Source organism: Halichoerus grypus, chromosome 4, assembly GCF_964656455.1.
Source record: "Halichoerus grypus chromosome 4, mHalGry1.hap1.1, whole genome shotgun sequence".
NCBI lineage: Eukaryota > Metazoa > Chordata > Mammalia > Carnivora > Phocidae > Halichoerus > Halichoerus grypus.
The window spans coordinates 181698303-181708637 of NC_135715.1; the positions used below are offsets into that span (position 1 = coordinate 181698303).

General features: G+C 36.0%; 1 protein-coding gene across 1 annotated transcript in view; it reads left to right on the plus strand.

Moving 5' to 3' along the window:
• RHBDD1 (rhomboid domain containing 1) overlaps positions 1-10335 on the plus strand; it is a 683913-nt gene that overhangs the window by 1556 nt on the left and 672022 nt on the right. The gene's annotated exons all lie outside the window — the stretch shown is intronic.

The window sequence follows — 10335 nt, forward strand, 5'->3', positions numbered from 1 at the left end:
CAGTTCAACATTTTCTGCTGCCTCTGATAAATGACACTGATAAGGCTCAAGAAACTATTTTTAGTGGAATTGGCCACCTGTGCAATGTGAAACTTGTCACTTATCAAACAGCAAAATGGAAAATTGTTAGAAGGTGACAGGATATTTCATAAAACCAGATGTTCCAATTTTCAATACATTTCACAAAGTGTTTTCTTTGTGTGTCTTCATTTCCTTTTATGCGGGTCTGTTTTTTTCTTTCTTTTTTTTTTTTTTCTGTGTCCTCTGTCAGGCTTGCTCTGGCTTAGAATGCAGAGCCTCTCAGCTTCCTCTCCTGACCTTCTAGTGACAGCGTCATCATTGTTCCTAAGACCGTGATTAGGACTCGTGATGGTTGCATGACAAACCTTCCCAGGGGAAAGACGGTCACTTGTTACAGAGCATTTGTTTTACTTCAGCGAACACAACCAAGAATGACTTCAGAACAAAGCTGACCATTACCTGGAAGTGGGTTTTTTTTGTTTGTTTGGTTGGTTTGGTTTGGTTTGGTTTGGGTTGGGTTGGGTTTTTTTACAGGAAAAAAAAAAAGAAAGCTTTCTTTCCCTTAAATAATCATTAAGTTAATAATTTAAACCCAATTTGTGAAAAAAGTTCTGTATACAGATAAATCAAAGGCATTTGCTAGAGGTGCATAGATCGTAAAATCATACAATTTAAAGACTGGGAATGACTTTAAGAAATGTCTAGTTCAGAGGCACTTGGGTGGCTCAGCTGGTTAAGTGTCCAACTCTTGATTTCTGCTCAGGGTCATGATCTCAGGGTCCTGGGATCAAACCCTGGGTCTGGCTCCACCTCAGCATGGAGTCTGCTTGAGATTCTCTCTCTCCCTCTCCCTATGTCTGTTCTGCCACTTGCACTCTCTCTCCCTCTCTCAAATAAATAAACAAAATCTTAAAAAAAAAGAAAAATGTCTAGTTTAAGGCTGAAAACTCAAATGTCTATGGAAGCCAAAGAAGTAACACAAGTGAAGCCGACTATGTGAAAATCACAGTGTCCTGGGGCTGGTGGGGATGCATGCTAACGGCATACATAATACCCAATGTAGCCTTATTCCTTCCTTAATAACAGAAATCTTACTTCATTCAGAATGGCTGTTTGCCTGGTTAAGATGCTCATCTTTTGGAGAACCCCCTGAAGCTCATAGTCATAGCAGTGATGTATAAGCAGAGGTCTACAGGGTGGAACCACTCGGAAAACTGTGGTCTTCTAGACGGGAAGGACAGCACCGGCAGGCACATGACTTTTATCATTTGCTTGTCATTCTGTCTAGAACATGGTTGTGATGCCTGAAAACAGACCAGCCATCCTGAGGCCATGACAACAAAAGCCATACAGTAAAGATGGCAACTCAGTGAACACATATATTTTGAGTATTTACTGTGTGTCAAGCACTGAAGAGAAGCAGGGCTTTACTCTAGCAGAGACCTTAAATTCTAAGGGGGAGTGAGAAACACACGGGGAAAGAGAACAATGTGAAATAAGGTGAGAGGGTAGAAATTGATGTAAGCCTGATGTTCATTTAGATAGGGCAGTTGGCAGAAGTCTCTCTGATGGGATGACATTTGAAACATAGACTGTTATAAGATGTAACTGGAAGAGCCACAGGGCTGTATTGCTGCCAATCCTAAGCAGGAAAAAAAAAAAACAGTTCCCAGCTCTTTGTGTTTGAGAACCCCTGAACAAAATACCCTTTCTTGTTGAGTCATATTGTACACTAATATATTAAAGGTTCTAAGTAATCCTGAGGTAAATAAACATATGTAACTTTGCTTAATCCATAATTCCCCAGATTCATTTGACTAGGAACCTTCTGTTGGAGCTAGGCCTATCAACCACCTCTGGAAAGGTTCCAAGTCCTAGTCTTGGGAAAGGCTTGTTATAATTGTCCCAGGACGGAAACAATTAACTATTGCTGCAGGCTCTGGAGAATTAACTGAAACTGACCCATTTGTTTTCTTAAGTTCTCATAAATAAACATTTTTATTCAAATACACTGAGACTCCCAGGTCATGCAGTTCTGTTATTTAGCAAGCAAACATAAGCAAACAAAGAAGAAAAAATATATAAGTAAAGACTAACAATATTGCAATAAAAGTAAGAATTGTAGGGAGTTTGCCATTGTAAAAAAAATAAATAAATAATAAAGGAAGCTAACTTTTCAGCAAGAATAATGCTCTTCCCTATTTGTTACCAAATACCTTTTTCCTTTTCTTACACAGCATTTTACTATGGTCCCATGTTCAGTTTCAATGAATTTACCCTGTGTTTGCCTTGTGCTGCATTACTATGCTGTGTGTTCCATAAAGCAGACTGAATTGGATTCAGCTTTCAGTCCTATATGTCTACTGTAGGATGTGGCTCATGTTAGGTCCTGGGTTAATGAATAAATTTATTCCGAATGAATATCATGTTGTGATCAGTAGCCTCATATTTGAGCTCATTATTTAGAGCTGGTCCAGGGAATACACTCATTGCACGCTTTGCATCTATCTCTTTACCTTATTTGTCAACATTGAGTTTCCTTTTCCTGACATCAAAGCAACTTCTGAATTTCCACACAATCTGAGTATACCACATCCGTTCAATGAAAGAAAAATGTTAACATGTCAGTTGTCATCTGAGCAGTACAACAAGATGGAGAAAAGTCCATTTTTTAGGAAGCCTTCCCCAGCTAATCCATCCAGTGTTCATCTCTGATCATATTTTAGAACTCAGGGAATATTTTTAAAGTCACAATAACTGGATTTTTCTCCAAATCAATTAATTCCCCTTGTTTTTAAATCAGTCATAGGCTTTTTTTCCTCAACTTCCCAAATAATTCTAATATGTCACAAGTGTTGGGAACCATTTTATGTTGATCAAAGTGATTAAAAGCTTTAGGGACATTCTGATGCAAGCAATGAAATGAAGAGGGGATACTTGTAGGCAGAACATTCAAACTGATGTGCAAATACATACACTAGGCAAGAGGATGTGTTAACCTGGCCTCGATATGTTCACATCAAACGATAGCATCACCTTTATTCAAGAGAGCTTGCAGGACTAATAAGCTGATACAGACTCCAGAAATGTCTTCATCTTTTTTGAAAAAAAAATTGTCCCAAGAGCCTCATGAATCTAAAATAGCAATGGTGCCTCTTACTTATTATGTTAAAGACACGATTTGAAGGAGGTGGGCATGATAGCTTATCACAATGCTGCTCCAAAAGTCATCAAAAACTCTTTATATCTTACAGACAAGAAAAAAGGAAAATCCTTTTGAAGTGTGAAAGCTTTTGTTTCTTTTGTCATGACTTGTGCCCACAGACACACATATATACATACTCCTTCAAATGGTGGTATATCTGGGAGCTGAAGATGCCTCAGCAGAACTCTAGGTGGCCATTAATTAATATTTGGAGCAGAGATCCAGAGATAGTGGATTAGATATATCTTCCCTCCATTTTTTAATGACACATATGATTTCATTAAGATTAGTCACTTTGTAGGGGCACCTGGGTGGCTCAGTCGTTAAGCGTCTGCCTTCGGCTCAGGTCATGATCCCAGCGTCCTGGGATCGAGCCCTGCATCAGGCTCCCTGCTCTGCAGGAAGCCTGCTTCTCTCTCTCCCACTCCCCCTGCTTGTGTTTCCTCTCTCGCTGTGTCTCTCCCTGTCAAATAAATAAATAAAAAATCTTTAAAAAAAAAAAAAAAAAAGATTAGTCACTTTGTATATTTGTTTCCATATTCTAATTTCTTTTTTTTTTCTTTCATTCCCTCTGGGAACTAGGATATCACTAATGGGTAACTGGTGATGCCCAGAAAGGAAGCTCAAGCAGTACGATGTGGTTGAGGCAAAGGATGAAGAAAGTAACCTTAATGTGGTTTGGAAGAATAATAAAGCTGATTATCCCGGAAAGCCTTCAGGAAACCAGGCGAATCAGTCACTCTTACCCTTTATAAAAATAATGTAAATATTAAAAACTTGTTCTATTTCTCTTATATATCTATTTATTAAGCTTATATAATTTCTCCTTACATATTACTTAATTGTTGACATATAAAACCCTCTTTTACCATACAGTCTCTATGTGTGAAAGAATAATGAGTATCTGCCATGTGCCTTATTTCAATTTGGAAGTGGAGTGTTGGATTTTGCGGACTCTAAATACACAAGCTCCTATCCAGACCTTAGCTGTACAACAAGTAGCTCACCTGACAATCCTCTGCCAGTCATCCATTCGCGCCTGCCCAATCTCACCGTCACTTTTTGCCCCTTGCTTAACCACAATTCAATGATGTAAGCAAAAGAGGTTTCTTCTTATCTTCTAAAGAATGTTTCATGCAAAATATCCCCTAAAGGCACTCTCTTTGATTTCTACATACATCAGTCAACCTCTAAATGCCTATTGAACACATAAGAACTTCATTAGCCTTAAATAATTATATTTCATATATGATATACTCAAGTAGACTGTAAACACTACAAAGGTAGCAAGCATATCTTAAATAATGACCACCCATCACTGATAGATCATGGCAGAATGCTAGCAACATTGTAGGAAATCAATAGCTACATCTTAATAACTTGCCTGCTATCAAGCCATGTTTAATCATTTTTTTCTATTTTATTTTGAAACAATTAAAAGAATCTCACACTTACAGAAAAGTTGTAGGTACTGTAGAAATAACTCTTCTTAACTTTTACTTTTTGAAAGTAAGTTGCCACCAAGATATCCAACCCAATCATCCCTAAATATTTACTGTCATATTCTACAAGTAAGAACATTCTTCCTCATAGCCACAATACTACCACCAAAAACCAGGAAATTACAACAGATATATCATTACCATCTAATTTTTCAGACTCCCCTTCAGGTTTTCCAATTAAACTAATAAAGACAAACAAAAAAACATATAAAACAAGCAAACAACAACAAAACAACAACAACAACAACAACACCTAGCTCAGAATCACACATTGCAATTAATTGACATATCTCTCCAATCTCCTTCAGTTTGGAATTATTTCTCAGTCTTCTTTGACTTTCATAACCTTGACATTTTTGATATTTTCTCATGATTAGATTCATGATAACCATTCTGTCAGTAATACTACAGAAATTATGGTGGCTTCTTCACATTAGATCATATCAGTAATTTAGATTTGTCCCATTACTGTTAATATTGGCTTTGATCACATGAGTAAAGTAGTACCTTCCAGGTTTCTCTTTGGTGTGAGAACCTGTTCAAATGGACATAAAATTGCATTGAAAAAAAGATTGGACAATTACAATTTCTCTAAGCAAGTATGTGTATGTTCACATAAAGTACTTTAATTTAGGTAGTACCTTAACTAAAAATAATATCAATGACATTTTTCATATATTAGAATAGCAATGAAGGACACTGTTTAGTGTATACCCATTCATCATTGCTACCTGAGATTTCTTCATGGAATAATGGAGAAGCCTTGCTGCCAATGGTGGTGATGACGATAGAAGTAGGGATAAAGGGGGCAGGAGGAATTGGAGTGTGCATGGAGTAAAAGTCCTCTAGGTCCACTCCAATAGGCCTTTCAAAATGCTGACTGCTTATGTTTGAAATATAGCAGGTCTATGTGCCCCTGAGTTGGGTCCTCTGGGCCCCCATGGAAGCTGCTTTCTCTCATCCAACGTCAGCATTACAATTCTGTCTGCTGTAGCAAGAAGAAGGAAGAAAAGAAGATATTTCAGAGTTTAAGTCATGTGTGTATATTAATATGTTTAAAATTAATGTTGATTAATCTATCACTGTAATAAATCTAAATGGATTAAAGATTTACATATGAAAATGAAACCACCAGTTTACAAGAGCAGTATAAATGAATATAAGAATGGGGAAGTTCCCACTAAGTAAGAATGAGGAAGCTCCCATTAAGTATGACAGGCACAAGGAAAAGATCAATAAATCTGGCTACATAAAAATTAAAATTTCTCTGTGATGAAATGCATTATAAGTAGTCAAGGGACAATATAGGAAAATGTTTGCCATGTGTTTGAAAAACAAAGGTCTAGCAACCTTACTATGGAGATACATTTTCAGAAACTAATTTGTAAAAAAAAAAAAAAAAACCTCAAATTAGAAAGAAAAATTGCCTAAATATAGACATAAAATCCACAGAGGAAAACACAGGTAGTTCATAAACACAAGGCAAAATTTCAAACTCATAATTAAACATAAAATTTAAAGAATAAAATACTAACCCAGCCATCATACTGTCAGTGATGAATAAGAAGAATATCCTAGAGTGGGTAAAGGTGTATATTTTCCAATTTTCACTAAACGTGTGTTACATATAAGTTATTGCTTTAAAAATATTTTAAAATTATAGAACATATAATTGGTTATGAAATGTATGGGTTTTTATAGGAAATAGAAATAAGAAATTAACACCTTTGACATTAAAAAGTGGTGTTTTTTGGCATCGATGTAACCTATCTACCCATATCAAGACAAATAGCTGGTTGAACACAATAGCAAGAACTGTCTGTACATTTTCCAGTGAATATCAGTTGTGTATATAGCTACAGAGTAATGGCTATGAAGTGATTAACAATCATGCCTAGGAAATGATGCTGCTTAACATGTACTCAGGGAATATCATAGTGGTACAAAATTGAATTAAATTCCCCTATTTCTTTATATTTATTTCAGTGCCAGAATCTTCTTTTTTTTAAATTTTATTTTGTTATGTTATGTTAATCACCATACATTACATCATTAGTTTTTGATGTAGTGTTCCATGATTCATTGTTTGCATATAACACCCAGTGCTCCATTCAATATGTGCCCTCTTTAATACCCATCACCAGGCTAACCCATCCACCCACCCCTCTCCCCTCTAGAATCTTCTGATGACCATGGCTTTTCAATGCACTTTAAGATCCCCTTCAATATTCATCGTTTTCAGAAGATGTTTGCCTATAATCCGATATTTACTTTTCCAGATCAACCTTAGCATCATTTAATCATATTCTCGAAAAAAAGAAGACTTTTATAGGAATTGAATTAAATTTATATATTAATTCAAAGAAAATTGACATCCTCAGAAAACAACTGTCCATATCTCAGTTCTTATTTTTGTGCTTCCAAAAATTTTTGTACAATTTTATTCATAAAGATATCACATATTTCTTGCTATTCTTAGACACCTTAGTTTTGTTTCTATTATATTTTAACTGATTATTGTGAATTAAATAGCTCTGAGCTAACACCCTTCCTTCCACCCAACTGGTTATCTTGGATTATAGATATACAATCAAAAATTCAAATATTGACAATTTTGCCTTCTTTTTCTCATTATCACACCTCTTTTTTTGGTTGTTATCTTCTAATGGATAAGCAGGCTCTCAGAGGATAATGCTAGATAGTGATGGTAATAGTGGCATTCATGTCTTGTTCTTTATTTTAATGAGAATTCACCCACTGGGATGCAAGTCACTGGTCTAGTTTTATTATTCCTATCCTACGAAGAAAATATACATGACCATTTCAAAACTTTTTTCAACAAGAATACTATGAAATTTTATCGGATATCTTTAGTATCTATTGAGTGAGTTGCATGTCTTTCTTTAACCTTTTAATATGATGAGCTATATAAGTAGATAAGCAGATTTCCTAATAATAAAACCCTTTGCATTCTTGAATGAATTTTACATAATCAAGTTTTATGCTTTTTAATGTAATACTGTATTATAGCTGCTATGTATGTTGATCATAGAATATATGTTCTTTGCCTTGTCTCGTTTCTTTGGCACTGTTTCAATGCCCGGGACACTGCACAAAATTCTTACCTGGTTGTTTAATGATACTGGTAACGAAACTATTGAGACACAGAAAATTTACCCTGGTGAAACCCTAAATTAGCAGTAACATCTTGTTCTATCAACAAGTTCCTATAAGTCTTGGTTCGTTCTTTTACTCTTTGCCCATACATTTCAGATGGAGTCTCCATGATACAAATTAATGACCTATTTAGGATAATGAGAGAACTCCTGGATCGAGATGTACTATTCAGTTTATACTGATATGTTCCTTCCAAATTATCCTGGTAGATGCCAGCAATAAATTTAAAGGGGAACACATTAGTGCCAGTACTCAATATTGGCATAGAAAAACATTTTTATAAACTACTCTGAACGATGAAGAAAAGAAAATTGGCTAACAACCAAGGCATTGTGTTCCAGAGCCAGGAATGTGATTCTGTAATATTTCCATTGTGGTTTTCACTTCTGAGTAATTTGTATAATTTGGAAAGCAGGCCATAAAACTCTGTGTGGGGATAGGTTATCCAAGGTAACGTCTTTGTCAAAGGAGAAACAATATTAGTAATCATAGACTCATAAGAGATGATGTGTTACCAGTCATTAAAGCTAATAAGGAAAACAGAAGATAGTTTCACATTTATGTACATGTGAATTACATGTATGTATATATGTATATATATGTGTATATTGTATATATATATGTATAATAATATGATAATATTATTCAGTGGGTACAAAGACACGTTATATACTTATGCTTAAAATGCCCAACTATTAATGTGATATAGGTGAAGAATAAAGAACAACTCAGCCTCATCTAAAAGCTTGTTTTAATAGAAGTGTTAACTATTTATATTCTGATACTGCTGTGGAAAAGCCTTACCTGCAAAAGAGAGAATGAGCAGAGTTTGAATGAAAGATGAGGTTTGAAATAAAGAAATTCACAATTGTATCAATCCAGGACTGTCATTTGTCACCCTAGCTTCTCAGGACCCAACAGTCTGTTATTGGATGCTAGGTGTTCTTATTTAAATATAAGCATGTGTCTTAGCAACTTTAGCTGAAGGTTGAGGTGAGGTTAAAATGTGGGTTGAAAACTGTAAACAAGTTGGGTGAAAATAAGCGAGGGCTTCTGTCAAAGCTGTTTTCAACAAAATTGTAAAGCAGGGCAGGTTTGTGTGTGGTCAGGGTTTCTCTCCTCCTTCTGTGCCCTCCCACCCATTCACTGACATCACCACCTGCACTTCGGGTATTTAAATTCACCCCCCGAAGCTCTTGTTGCCTTATCAAAATCTTCTTTCACATTCTTCATTTGGAAGGTGAATGGGATTCCACGTTAATGATGTTACATCCTACACAAGCAAATCTAGGCCAAGCAACAGTTTAAGGTGGTATTAATCATGTTCACGCTCTGCAGCAACCTTAGCGCTACCTCTGCAAAGTAAATACATCATTTTCCTACAAAACAACAACAAAAAAATATGCTCTTGCATTTTAATAGAATTTAAAACTATAAATTAGAAAGTTATAACTCAAGGGGCTCCTGGGTGGCTCAGTCGGTTAAGTGACCAACTCTCGGTTCATTTGGTTCAGGTTGTGAGATGGAGCCTTGCATCAGGCTCCATGCTGGGCATGGAAACTGCTTAAAATACTCTCTCTCCCTCTCCGCCTTCCCCTCTGCCCAATCTCTCTCCCTCTGTCTCTCGCTCACTTAAAAAAAAAAAAAATGTTGTAACTGAAGTGGAGGAAATAGAGGGTTAACCCAGCATGTAGACTTGGCTCTCAATAGGGAGGGGTGGAGAGTGTTTGGGGAAGGGAATCAGGAATCAGATTCTCCTAGGATCCTTCAAATCCCATCACATGTCGATGACTTTGCTAACCCATTTTCAAATAGTTGGATCTATAGGTTTGTTTATTTTCTTTTGTTTTCACAAGTGTGATAAAGATACAGGTCTCTCAAGAACAGAACAACAACCATAACTCAAGCTATACCTTCAAAATTGATAGGAATTTTCTCCATCTTGTGGGTAGAAGCACTGCAGCAAGTGGCTAACACTTCAACTATCCTGGAAACAAATGACCATTCAAGACTAGAGCGAGAAGTGCAATACATTTTTGTTGCTTTATTTCACAGAAAAGAGAAGCAAATATTTCATATCAGTTCTTTTTTTCATATTTTCATGAAGGAACAATTACATTTTTCTACCATCTTGACAATTTTACCACTCTTGGGAAAATTGAAAGACAACAAAAGGTGATGCCTTGAAATTATGTAATCAAGAGGTTCCAGCTCAAAAAGGAACAATACTCAACATTTTTCCCTCCTATAAAAGTAGAAGCAAATTTTCCTATGACTAGAGAGCATCAGAAATTATTAAATACAAAATGTGGAATGGGGAAGTGAGCTGTTGTGAAGAAATAGTGAACTCAAAGTGGTACGGAGGGGAGGGCATGCTAAGAGGTGTAGGCCACTTAAGTAGGGACAATGAGAATAGTTTGGAAAGGCTCC